The sequence below is a fragment of the Euprymna scolopes genome, chromosome 28 (assembly GCF_053919585.1).
Source record: "Euprymna scolopes isolate OS-2025 chromosome 28, ASM5391958v1, whole genome shotgun sequence".
NCBI lineage: Eukaryota > Metazoa > Mollusca > Cephalopoda > Sepiida > Sepiolidae > Euprymna > Euprymna scolopes.
The window spans coordinates 16697505-16711851 of NC_136509.1; the positions used below are offsets into that span (position 1 = coordinate 16697505).

The 14347-nt window shown below is 35.4% G+C and overlaps 1 protein-coding gene across 1 annotated transcript in view; it reads left to right on the top strand.

The window, feature by feature from the left end:
• The window catches only part of LOC145249495 (A disintegrin and metalloproteinase with thrombospondin motifs 6-like), a 733443-nt gene that overhangs the window by 692830 nt on the left and 26266 nt on the right, over positions 1-14347 (top strand). The window lies entirely within an intron of this gene.

Below are 14347 nucleotides of genomic sequence, written 5' to 3' on the forward strand. Positions count from 1 at the left end.
AATTGTTATATTCTTCTATTTCTTGTCATAAATAATTTTACCAAGAATTCTTCATAAGTTTTGGTTTCGGTTATGGCTGAAGGAACTCAAGTTTATATATATATATATATATATATATATATATATATATATATATATGCATATATATATGCGTTTTATTTTTTATTACCGTATTTTTCTGTTAAGTTACATTATTGTTTCAGCTACCCGGCCGTTTTTTTGGCTTCGGGTAGCTGAAACAATAATGTAACTTAACAGAAAAATACGGTAATAAAAAATAAAACGCATATTTGCTCTACAACAGTATTGAGCACAGGTTTTTATTAATTACCATTTCTACTAAATATATATATATATATATATATATATATATTTCCCTAAGGTTTTATTTCGATTCAAGCTAATGCACCCACGTCATATGAATATATTTTTTTTATTTTTGAAATCGCAACTTTTTAATATATAAAAATCGATAGAACATTAACTCTATAATAATATATTTATGCGTACTTTATGACCGGGCTTTGCCGGGCGTTCGTGCTAGTTTAGATAAATACTTTTGCAGTTTTAACAAAAAAGCTACAATATTATCAGAGCGTCTCTATTTACACTGAACATCTACAGAATGCCAACATCAATATATTACATATGAATGAGTCCACTGTTTATTAATGCAATAGTGTGTTATTTTGCGTGTCACACTTACATCCTTTTTTTATTCCGAGTGACAGTCGTTTGTTACTAGTCTGAGTGCCCGGCGTTGCCCGGGTGTTTTGAGGTGTTTTGAGAAAAGAAAAAAAGTGGCAGTAGGCAGGCAGGCTTGAACCCATACTGCGAAGGAGGAAAAGAACGGGGAAAACAAACGTGACGTGTTTGCCGTTGCATCCATCGCCAAACCGGCAGTAGCGAAGGTTTAAATTAAGGCTAGTCAATCAAAAAGAGGGGATGACTTTCGAAAATATCGGCGAAAAAAGCGATCCCTCCTTGTAGAAAAATGCCCAGTTCAGGGTGAAGAGATTAATGTTTTTGGCCAATTTTTCGCTATTTGTCATCCGAAAGATCGAGCTTCAAAACGATACTGGTCTCGTGAAAATCTGTCGCCTCTGTCGAAAGTTTAAGGAAGACATACAAATATACATACATACATTTAAACAGACAGGTGAGATTTGTATTATAGATGACCTTCCATTTCTTGTCAGAAATAAATTTACCAAGAATTCTTCATAAGTTTTGGTTTCGGTCATAGCTGATAACACTCAAGTCATCTATTTTTAAAAAAAAAATAATCTAACCAAAAATTCTTCATAAGTTTTAGTTTCAGTTTCGATTCAAGCTGATGCACCCAAGTCGTATGGATATATATATTTTTTTTTTGAAGTCACAACTTTATAATATATAAGGTTCGATAGAAAATTGACTATAATAATATATACGGAATCTGCATAAATTAAAATATCATAATTAAGCGTACTTTACAATGAGATTACACCGAGCGCCCTGCCTAGCTTAGATAAATACTTTTGCAGTTTTAACAAAAGGGCTACAATAATATCACGGCATCTCCATTTATGCTGAACATCCACAGAATGCTAACATCAATATATTACATATGAAAGAGTTCCATGTGGAATTTCCATAGACCCCGCTAGTTATTCGTATTTTTCAGACTACTGTTCTCATCTTTCTGTCGATATAACCTCCAATCTCCTTCAGGTTTATCATAACAACTTGGGGAATTTTTCTGTTGAATGCTGGAATCTGTACAAAATTTCGAACGGAACCCTTTATTTAATCCACAGAGGTAACATCCTTTTGTTCCGTCGGCGATGACTGATTAAAAGTCCCAAGAAATTCGCAATTGCATTGTGAGTGTTGCTTGCACTGAGGATTGATCTCCAGAAGAGTGTAACATTACAATTGAATTCTATCAAGTACTTGATCCACTAAAGTGTGGGGAGACACTTAAAATACAATTGTGAATTACCTACATCATTCGTAGACATCTATGCTGATGACACTACTATTTATGGTAGCACATCTAAGACCGTAAACGACCAAGTCCTGTCTGATTCTCTCTCCTCTGATCTTGAGCAAGTGGCACAATGGGGAAAGAAGTGGCTTGTTACTTTTAATGTATCTAAAACCAAGCTTTTATATTTATATCATCAACGCTCTGATCCCCATCTGGCATCAATTGAAATGAATGGATCTCGTCTTGGGGAGGCCTCATGTTTTGACAAGCTTTTGGGCTTGACATTTACTCTTGATCTTAAATGAAACACATACATTAAATCCGTTGCCAAGGCCACTGGAAAAATGGTGGGATCCTTCTATCGATCCAGTAGATATCTCACTGCTTATGCAATTCTCTATCTATATAAGAGCCAAGTACGTCCAAGGATGGAATACTGTTGCCACATCTAGGCAGGAGCTGATAGAAAGGACTTATCCTGCCTTGATAGAGTTCAAAATAGATTTCGTAGCCTTGTGGAGGATGTCCCTTTCTCTTCCCTGCAACCTTTTTCTCCCAGAAGAAATTTTGCGAGTTTGTCTCTGCTTTATCGTTATTTTCATGGCAAGTGCTCGACTGAACTCCATTCTATGGTCCCCCCTCGCCAAAATTTCACAAGAAACACCCGTCTAGCAGAAAACACTATCACTAATTTCCCCCACTCTTTATCTGTGCCTAAACCTAAACGTAGATTCCATGAACCAAGTTTCTTTCTTAGAACTGCACGCCTGTGGAATTGTCTTCTGTTTTCCTGCTTTTCAGCTGTCTACAATATGGTTGTCTTCAAGTCTCACGTAAACAAGATTTTGATGAGCCGTTTCATATAAGTTAACAAATTTACCGAATCTCCATTACTAACGGTTATTATATTGTCCAATTTCTACCGTACACTCTTTAACCCTTATTCTCGAGTGGCCTCTTGGCCTTGATAAATGGTGATTCCTATGTAAAAAAAACTTTAAAAAAAATTTAGGGCTCCTACCCAATCATAGAAGTGCATGCTAATTCCATGCATTAAATAAAGAGTACCATTCAAAATTCCGTGCAGATTACCGAGTTTGACATAAATATTCTCAAGTTCATTAAGATAGTCTGAAGAAGACCGGTGATTACATCAACCGAAACGTTGCGCAAATAATGTTTAAGATGAGAACAGTAATCGGACAATCGAAACGATACAAATGTTTTATTTCGATTCCTTTCTTTGTTATTAACAAGCTTTGGCACTTCTATATAGAAAATGTCCACTTTATTATGGCTGTTGTTGTATACATAGTGTTGTTTAAAGATAGTGTTGTTGTAAAGATATTGCTGTTGTATATATATTGTTGTTGTATATATATTGCTGTCGTATATATATTGTTGTTGTAAAGATATTGCTGTTGTATATATATTGCTGTTGTATATATATTGCTGTTGTATATATATTGCTGTTGTAAAGATATTGTTGTTGCTGTAAAGATAGTGTTGTTGCTGTAAAGATAGTGTTGTTGTTGTATAGATAGTGTTGTTGTTGTATAGATAGTGTTGTTGTTGTATAGATAGTGTTGTTGTATAGATATTGTTGTTGTAAAGATATTGTTGTTGTATAGATATTGTTGTTGTATAGATATTGTTGTTGTATAGATATTGTTGTTGTAAATATAGTGTTATTCTAAAGATATTGTTGTTGTAAAGATAGTGTTGTTGTAAAGATAGTGTTGTTGTAAAGATATTGCAAACTGGTGCATATCCCTCATTACATTTTAGGTATATTTTGGTACTACTGCAGTATTCGAACAAATGCATTTCAGGTAAAAACACTATGACGTATTTACATGGCATGTCGAAATTAGTATAAATTCTAAAAATTACGAAAAATGATCCCGTAGAAGATGTGTTAGATCTATTTTTCCCAAAAATTAATAGGATAGCGTTTGTGTTATTTTGTGTGTCACTTTTACATCTTTTTTTTCTTCTGAGTGACTGTCGTTTAATTGTTATGACCTTCCATTTTTTGTAATAAATAATTTTACCAAGAATTCTTCGTAAGTTTTGGTTTCGGTTTCGATGTAAGCTGATGCGCCAAATCGTATGGATATACTTTTTATTTTTGAAACCATAACTTTATAAAATATAAAAACCGATAGAAAATGTACTCTATAATAACATACGAAATCTGCATCAATTAAAATATATTTAAGCGTAGTTTACGACTGGGCTATGCCAGGCATCTCTGTTAACTTAGATAAATACTTTTGCAGTTTTAACAAAAGAGCTACAATAATATCAGAGCATCTTCATATACGCTAAACATCCACAGAATGATAACATCAATATATTACATACAAAAGAGTCCGCTGTTAAATTTCCACATGACTTTTTTTTTTTTACACGGTGGTCACCACTTATCAAGGCCCGGAAGCCACTCAGGGATAAGGATTATTGCAAGTACAGTACGTTAGTGTGGAGATTTATTGAAGTGTTTATTTAAGGGGGCGGTTCATTAGGAATTTGTTTACGTTGGACTTGAAGACATCCAGGTTGTAGTCAGATGGGAAGCAGGCAGATGGAACAGAGTTCCACAGACGTGCAGTTCTAAGAAAGAAACTTTGTCCCGCTAATATTTTAATTAATACAAGAACTTAGACATATGCGTGCGAGTATTATATTTTTTTCTAAACAGTTTACTTCTTGTAAGCAAAATAAGAGTTGAATAGACTTGAAAGCAAAATCAAAACCTAAAGACAGTGAGTCAAGTGCGATGACCATTAGGCTAGCGTGACAATATCTTTAAAAGGTGTCTTCAAGTTACTTAGTTTTAACGTAAGTAATCTGTAATGTGAACGATTCATGCATACGCATCCGTGAAAAAGTTAGCAAACAGATAAAACCCTGATGACTCCCACGTACCAATTTTTTAATTTTGACTCCTTAGCAACCCTTTTTCTGGATGAAAACAAATTGAAAAGTTTATAGTATGTCTGCGTTCCTTGTTTACCAAATTTCAAGTTTGTAGATGAAAACGTTGTTGCGTATATAGGTTGAGAAATGTACTCGCGCGCGCACACACACACACACACACACACATTCTCACATTATATATATATATATATATATATATATATATATAAATTAAATTAGAAGTAATCCACTTTTTAGAAGCACGGAGTTTGTTTGTTTGTTTGTTCTGTTTTACGGCATATCAACCACTTTGGGGTCATTTAATGCCGAAAGGTTCGTTATGTTGTGTTAAATATTGGTTTGTTCTTCTTAAGGTTTTTTTTTTGGGGGGGGGGGTCTTTCCTTATATTTTTGAGTATATTTTAGTTTCTTTCAGAAAATTGATAATTTTTTGGGGATCAATCTTGTTTAATATTGTTTTCAGATTTTTTTCTTGGTAATACTTTGTTCGGATTTGTTCAAGGTCAATGCAGTTTGTCAGTATATGGTGTATTGTGTAGGGTTCTTGACACGTTATACAGTTTGGTGTCTCCTCCCCTTTTAGTAGATGTGAGTGGGTGATGTGAGTGTGACCTATTCGCAGTCTGGTCATTACTACCTCTTCCTTTCTTGTTAACTTTTTGGTGTTTCTCGTTCCAATATTTGGTGTTATTTGGAATAGTTTGTTTTTGGTGCATGAGCTCCAGTTTTCTTGCCATTTTCTCTTCAAAAATGTGTTTATTTTAGTCTTTAGGTCTGTATAGGGGATTTTTCCACTTATGTGGTTTTGTTGCAGAGTTTCCTTTGCTGCCTTATCTGCTTGTTCATTCATGTATATGCCGATATGGCTTGGTATCCAGCAAAAGATAATGTTTTTTTTCATGGTTATGGCATCTATTTTGTTTAGCAATTTTGTAATAAGTGGGTTTGTCATTTTTTTTTCTTTTAGAGATATGAGTATTGAAAGTGAGTCAGTAAATATGATATATTTTTGATGGTCATCATTGGTTATTATATTCAGTGCCGAATCTATGGCTGTTGCTTCTGCGCTGAAAATAGAAGATTCGTTTGGGAGCCTTTTCTTTAGTTTTATTTTTTTGTGGATGGCTGCGCATCCTACTTTATCTCCATCTTTTGATCCGTCAGTGTAAATTTGTGTATATTCTTTGTATGTATTCTGGATGATAAGTAGTTCTTCATGGAAGGTTGATGGGTGGGTTTTCGTTTTGGGATATTTATTTAATTTTAATATTATGTGTGGTTGTTTGATCATCCAGGGTGGAGTTTTTGATTTGTTATATTTATGTATTTTTGTAATGTCCATTTGGGCTTCTGTGAGAAGGTTTTTTATCCGGAGGCTGTAGGGCTTGATATTTTCTTTCTTGTTGAAGAGATGTGTGTATTGTGGGTGAAGGGTACATTGATATGCAGGATTTGTTGGACTTGATACCAGCTTTAGGTAATATTGTAGCGCTAACTTCTGTCGTCTTAGAATCAGTGGAGGCTCGTGGGCCTCTATATAGAGGCTTTCTACTGGAGAGGTTCTAAATGCTCCCAAGGCTAATCTTAATCCTTGATGATGGATTGTATTTAGTTCTTTTATGTAGGACTTCCTTGCTGCTCCATAGATGAAGCATCCATAGTCCATTTTAGATCTGATTAGAGTTTGGTATAATTTCAATAATGTGACTTTGTCTGCACCCCAATCGGTGTGTGCTAGGACTTTGATCAATTGCATTGTCTTTTGGCATTTTGCTTTTAAATATTTTATATGCGGTATAAAGTTCAATTTTTTATCGAATATAATACCTAAATATTTATGTTGGTCGGTGAGTGGGATGTTCTTGTTATCCAGTTTCAGGTTGGGGTCGTGGTGGAATTTTCGTAATTTGCAAAAGTGGATGCATTTAGTTTTTTCCTCTGAGAATGTAAATCCATTTTCTATGGCCCATTTGTTTATTTTATTCAGACAGAGTTGTAGTTTGCGTTCGGCTGTTTGTATATATTTAGATTGGTAGTATATAAGTAGGTCGTCCACGTATAGGGCGTTTTCAATTCCTGGGTCTATGTTTTTTATGATATTGTTTATTTTAATGTTGAAGAGGGTGACAGACAGGATACTGCCTTGGGGGACCCCCATTTCTTGATCTTTTTGGACTGAATAAGTGTTGTCCATCCGTACTTGGAAGTTTCTATTTGTTAAGAAATTTCTGATAATTTCTGGCATTCTACCCCTAAGTCCTAGTTCATACAGGTCTTTTTGGATTCCGTATTTCCAAGCGGTGTCATACGCCTTTTGCATGTCAAAAAAAATTGCTATTAGATGTTCTTTTTTTGCAAATGCTTCTCTTATGCGTGTTTCCAGTTTTATTAAGTGATCGGTGGGGCTTCTATTTTTCCTGAAACCCGACTGGCTTTCTGTAATTAGATTTTTGCTTTCCAAGTACCAATTTAACCTTTCGTTAATCATTCTCTCAAAAGTTTTGCACAAACAACTAGTTAGTGCAATGGGTCGGTAGTTTGTTGGGTTTGTATGGTCTTTTTTTGGTTTGGGTATTGGGATTACTGTTGCCTGCTTCCAGTTTTTTGGAATGTTGTTAGTTATCCATATCTCATTGTAAATTTGTAATAAGTAGTCCAGTGATGGTTTTGGTAGTTTTTTGAGGAATTGATAATGGATCTCGTCGGGGCCGACTGCTGTATCGGGAGATTTGTTTATTGCCTCCTCTAGTTCTGCACTGTTGAATAATTGATTGTAGTTTTCTTCATTTTTTGATTTGAAGTTTATTTTTATTTTTTCTTCATTTTTCTTTATAGCTTGGAATTTTTTATTTTGGTTTTTTGATGATGAGTTCATTGAGAATTGTTCTGCTAATTTATTTGCGATATTTTGTTTGTCGGTAATCTTTGTGTTGTCGCATATAAGGTGTTTAATACGGTTCTTTGTATTTTTTCCTGCTATTTTTCTGACCATCTCCCATACTTTTTTGGGTTTTGTGTTTTGATTAATTTTTGTTACATAGTCTTTCCACGAGTTCCGTTTTGATTCTTTGATAGTTTTCCGTGCTTTGGCTTTGCTGTTTTTATAGGTGTCCAAATTTTCTTTCGTTGGACTGTTTTTGAATTTCCTTAGGTTTGCACGTCTGGCTCTTATAGCTTCTTTGCATTCTTTATTGTACCAGGGTTTGTTATATTTTGTAGTAGTGGAACTTTTTGGTATGTTCTCCTCGGCTATTGTGAGTAGGGTGTTGCTGAAATATGTGATGTGTTCTAAGTCAGGATTCGCTTCAGGTATTAATCTGTATTGACATGTATTTTGGAAATTTTCCCAATTTGCCTTTTGTAAATTCCAGCGGGGTGTTTTGTCTTCTGGCTTGGGATTCTCGTTTTCTATTATGATTGGGAAGTGGTCACTTCCGCATGTATCCTTATGTGTTCTCCAGCTATAATCCATGTATATAGTTGGGTCACATAGTGTTATATCGATTGCTGATAGGGTTCCCGTTGGTGGGTGCATATATGTATTCTCTTTGTTGTTGAGTAGGCATAGATCATTTTGGTTAATTATTTTTTCTATGGTTTGGCCTCTTTTGTTGTTTTTTTTACTGCCCCACCATATATTGTGACTATTGAAGTCTCCCAACAGTAGAAAAGGTTTAGGTAGTTGTTTGATTATATTGTTTAATTCTGTTTCGTTTATTGTTTCATTTGGTGGTATATAGAGTGAGCATAGGGTTACTGTTTTGTGTAGTGTTGCAGTTATTGCAACAGCTTGCATATTTGTTTTTAAGTTCACTTTGCTGTGTGGAATGTTTTCGTTTATCAGTATTGATGATCCACCGGTGGCTTTGCATGATAATTTGTTTATGTGGTTGTATATTGAGTAGTGTTTTATGTTAATTTTGTCATTTTCTTTTAAGTGTGTTTCCTGTAGGCAAATTATTGCAGGACATAAGGATTTGATAAGTATTTGCATTTCTTCGATATTAATTTTTAATCCTCTTATGTTCCACTGTAGGATTTTGTTAGTCATGGTTTATATTTTCTTTTGGTTTTGGACTGTTGGTGTTTATGTCTACGTCCATAGTTTCGATGTTAGTTTGGGTGTTTCTTTTGGAAGTGGATGGTCTGTTTCTTGTTTCTGGTGAGAGGCTTTTTTTGGGTTTTGGTCTGGGACTTTTAGATTTACTTTGTCTTGACTGTCTTTTTTGGCTACCAGTTTCAACTAGTTCAAATTTATTTTCATTTTCAATTAATACTAATTCTGTTTTTTGTTTGTCATTTTGTTTTTGGGGGGTAGTTTTTTTTGTTGTTCTGTTCTATTTCCATTTTTTCTGTTGTTGTGTGTTTATTTTTAACATCTGTTTTTGTCCTTGTTAGTGACTTGGATCTTTCACGTTTTGATAATTGAGGAGGTTTCATTTCTTTAGAGATTGATTCCTCAATATTGATGGAAGTTTTTCTGATTTCCTTTGTTTCGTTTTCTTTTATACTGGGTTGTTCGTTTCTGACTTTTATTTGGCTGTTAGAATTTATTTTCAGTTCTGATAAAAAAGATTTTAATTCTTCAAGTATGTTCTTTAGTTCTTTTGCTAGGTTTGCAATTTCTGGAGCAAGGTTTAGTTCATTGTAGTTGTACATTTTGTTTGCTTGTTGGGTTATTGTGGCATATGAGTTTTTGGTGCGATTTGTGACTTCTTTGCGGGCTTCTTGGAAGGTTATATTTTTTTGATATTTGATTGTTATTATTTCCTTCTCTTGCTTATATATTTTGCACTGTTTTGAGTGAGAGTGGTGCTCTTCTTGACAGTTTGTGCATTTGGTTTTATTTGGACAGTCTTCTTCATCGTGGTCTGGGTTTTTTTCACTGCAGTTTCCACATGTGAAGAATCTTAGACATTGGTCTTTATTATGTCCAAACTTTTGGCAGTTGTAGCATTGTAAAGGTTTTGGAATGTATTGTTCTATTTTCGTTCTTTCATAACCTATATTGATGGTCTCTGGTATTTGAGGATAATTGAATGTTAATATATAAGTGTTTGTATATATTACCTCTCCTTTTTTTTTAAATGTGATTCTTTTTACATCTGTGACCCCTTGGTTTTTTAGTTCTGTTTTGATTTCTTCTGTTGTGCAGACGGAGATTTCCTGGTTTTTTATGACTCCTTTGGAGTAGTTTAGTGTTTGGTGTGGATAAGCTTTGATGTTTGTTTCATGCAATTTTTGTAGTTGAAGTAGAGTTTTGGCCTGTTTTTTATTTTGTACTTCTACCAATATGGTACCATTCCTTAATTTTTTGACATTTTTAGGTGTTATTTTGCTTGATATTACCTTTTGGATAATGAAGGGTGACATTTTAGTTAACGGTATATTAGACGTTGCTTCTAGCACGATGAATCTTGGAAAGTTTGTATCTTCATTGTCGCTGTCAGAGTCAATTTCTGTGTGTGGTCTCTTGGATTTTTTGGCATTCATAATAATTTTTGAAAAATTCATCAGCCATGCTCCCCACCCTCCTCGGAGCCCCTTATGGGGAAGAACTATGAGGGGGTAAATCCCATTCGCCTCGGTTCTCCAGGGCTACATAGCTGGTATACTCAAACATGGGGAGGTTTCCAAGCATTCACAATATATGGTTATGCCCACCCAAGTATGGGATTTCCCTGTATTTTTATTATTCCTGATGGTTACCTTTTTCCCAGCTTGATTGACCCTTCAGCCATCGCTTATTAACTCAGTTTATTGTTTATGTTGAGTGTTAGTGTGTTTTTGTTTGGATTGTCTGAATTAGTGCTTGTCATGACCAACCGATTGATTGGATCGGGCCTATCCAACCTCCCGTCTAGCCTAGTAAGGGCCAAAGTGGTGTGTTGTAGTATCATGTTATTATTTCCTAGGCATGTTCCACTCAACCACCAGGATCCCGTTCTTAATGCATTACGGGTTGCCACCAACGGTCAACTGGTGGTCCCATTGAAGGATTTTTACCCTCTGCAGGGGGGCAGTTGGTATGTTCTATCGCCCTACCAACTAGGCAAAAAAAAAAAAAAAAAAAAAAAAAAAAGGGTGAGGAGGTGAAGGAAAAAGAAAACGAGGGAGGGGAAGGGGAGGAGAATGTTGTTTTTGTTTTTGTTTTCGCAGAACATGACTAAGTTTTGCAAAAGGGAATAAAAAAACAAAGACATCTATGTAGGTGCGTTTCATCTCAGGAAGTCAGTAGACAGCCTGATCTGGTAGCACCAGAGAAGCACGGAGAAAATCAAATTCAAAACATGAGATTAGAAAGAACGACATTGTGCAAATTTTTATTTTTTTAAATAAACAAATATTCATCTATTTAAAGTTTCAAATTTCGGCTCATAACAAATCCCTCATCAAGAATTTTTTAAAAAGTAATACATTTTTTTTCTTACTTGCAAAGGTGTCATTTGACAATTTATTTGTCGAAGACGGTGATTGTATATTGTCCAGTTGGTAGGCGTCCGTTCATGTGCAAATGTGTAGCAATTAGAAGTAATCCACTTTTTAGAAGCGCAGAGAAAATGAAATTCAAAACCTGAAGTGAGAAAGAGCGACCACGTGTAAATTTTTATTTTTTTAAATTCTAAAGTATGCTTACAGCAGAACCAATAACACACACACACACACACACACACACACACACACACACACACACACTTAAAATTCTAAAGTATATAGCAGAACGAATAAAATTAATTATCCGAACAAAACAGCTTTGCACCACTTTATGCCTCTTTATGAATATGAAAATCAAGTTATAACCCTACTAAACCTTATGTCTAGAATCCTTATTCCAATGTTCTTGACTCTAGAATATATTAAAAAAATTAGCGCTTAAGTGTAAGGGTCCTAAGAAAAAATATAAATTCAAGGAACCTTGCTTGACTTATGTCTAATAAATATAGATCAACATAGATATAGATTCAATGCAAATCAGAAATATTTGAATTTGCAAACGGGAGGTTGTGCATATATCATACTTACTTAAAATTGTTTTTAAATATTTCAATTTTTTTAATTGAAATATTTTATTTAAATATTAAAAAAGTATTTTTGATTCATAAAATATATCAATGGACACATGTTTCTTGATATCACCCATCATCAGCATAGGTAAATAAGAATGCCCCTGACCCACTTCCCATAGCAGTAGAACAATGAAACTGGGCACAGTTATTAGTTTTTCTCTACATAGAAATCACCCAGAGTTATGCATTTCTCCCATCGTTTAATGCAGCTCTGGAGACCGTTTTTGTAGAACACCCCAACCACGACCTGACTTCAGAAATCAAGGCTGCATCATCTAGGAAACGCTTTCCTTTCAAAAACAACTTCATGGCTGCAAAGAGGTGAAAGTCAGAGGGTGCAAGGTCAGGAGAGTAGGGAGGATTTCATTACCACATGCTCGTGCTTCTGATCTGGCAACATGCGAGTTGTGGACCGGAGCGTTGTCCTGCAGGAGAGGGGTAACTTTGCTGATCTTGCCCCGCCTCTTGATTTTGATAGCTTCCCTTAATTTCCTCAAAAGTGAAGCATAATAAGCTCCTGTAAATCTGTCATCACTACTCCGTCCTGGTCCCAGAAGACTGTGAGCATGACCTTGCTCGCAGAGGGCTGCACCCTTGCCTTCTTTGGAGGTGGTGAGTCCAAGTGCTTCCACGGCATTGATTGGGCTTTTGTCTCTGGATCATAGTGATGGACCCAGGTTTCACCCTGTGTAATCAGTCTTTTGAAAAACTTTGACTCATCTTCTTGGCATATCTCCAAATTCATCCTCGAGCACTCGACCTGTTCTCGCTTCTGGAATGGTGTGAGCAACCTGGGAATCAATCTGGCAGACACCGTATGCATATGCAAATAGTCATGAATGATAGTTTCCACAGACCCTGTACTAATCTTGACACCTTGGGCTATTTGGCGAATAGTAATGTGCCGATCTTCCAAAATGACAGCCTCAACTTGATGGACAGATGCCTCATCAATGGCAGAAGGAGGCGACCAGGTCTGGGAGCTGTTTCCACAGACTTTCAGCCATGTTTGAATTCACGATGCCAGCGTTTTACAAGGTCATATGATGAGGCATTATCACCATAAGTTTCTTTCATTTCATCAAAAGTCTCCTGTGGTGTGCGTCCTTTTAAATACAAAAACTGGATCACTGCTCGACATTCAACAGGCTCCATTTTACACCTGACTCAGTTCAAAAACCTGTAAAACAGAAACTATAATTAGTTCAGAGCTGTAATTTGCCACACAACCCGTAGATATATAAATCATTGCACATGCAAAATTTCAGCTAGATCAGACAACTGGAAGTGGGTCAGGGGCATTACTTATTGCACGCCCCTTCTATCACTAGTCATGGGACGATTCCAATATTCTTCCCGATTCCGATAAAATTACTGATTCTGATTATTTCTAAATCTGTAAATATTAAACTATATAGAGAGTTGTTATTTTTTCCCGCATTACCATAAAAACACATGTTAAATGTACAGATATTTTTCTTAAACATAAAAATACATTTGTGGGAGATGATCGGGTTAGGGTTAATTTTAGTAATTGTTTAAAATCAATAAATACTTACTATTTTATCATTATCACCAGCAATGAAAATTTTTTTTAAACAAAATCAAATAAAAAAGACAAAAGAATCGTTTCGGCATCGGAAAAGAGGTATCAATTTTTTTTATACTGATTCCGATACCCCCAAATGTTCTGATTTTTCCAATTAATCGTCCCCACACTGCTTATAACATACACCGTAAGCTTCAAGGAGGCCTCATGCTAAATTTAATGCAATTCTGTTCCAATAGGTTTGGATGCTGTAAGTGTTTATTATTTTAAATATTAACAGGACTTTAGTAATATTAACATTATTACTTCCTATTTTACAGCTGGCATCTTAATAGTGCTTCATACTGCATTTGGTATATGCTTATTAAATAGTTTTCGATGCTTTAAGTGACCAACAGAGAAAGCAAAAATGATTGATTATCATCAGTTATATCTCAAAAGCATGGACTGCATTGGATAAGCTCCAGTCAGTATGGACTTCAAGGCTAACTGACAAACTGAAAATGCAGTTCTTCAGAGCAGTTGTGGCGTCTATCCTTGTTTACATTGCTACAACCTGGACACTCACATAAAGATTGGGAAGAAAACTAGACGGCTCATACACCTGTATGCTACGAACAATGTTAAATATATCTTGGCAAGATTATCCCATGAAGCAGGAACTTTATGGTAATTTACCTGCCATATCTACTACCATCAGGGAGCGATGTCTACAATTTGCTGCCAGAGGAGAGAGCAAGAACTGGTGAGAAATGCATTGCTGTGGACTCAACGGCATGGACACACAAGAATAGGACGACTTGGCTCCATGTACAT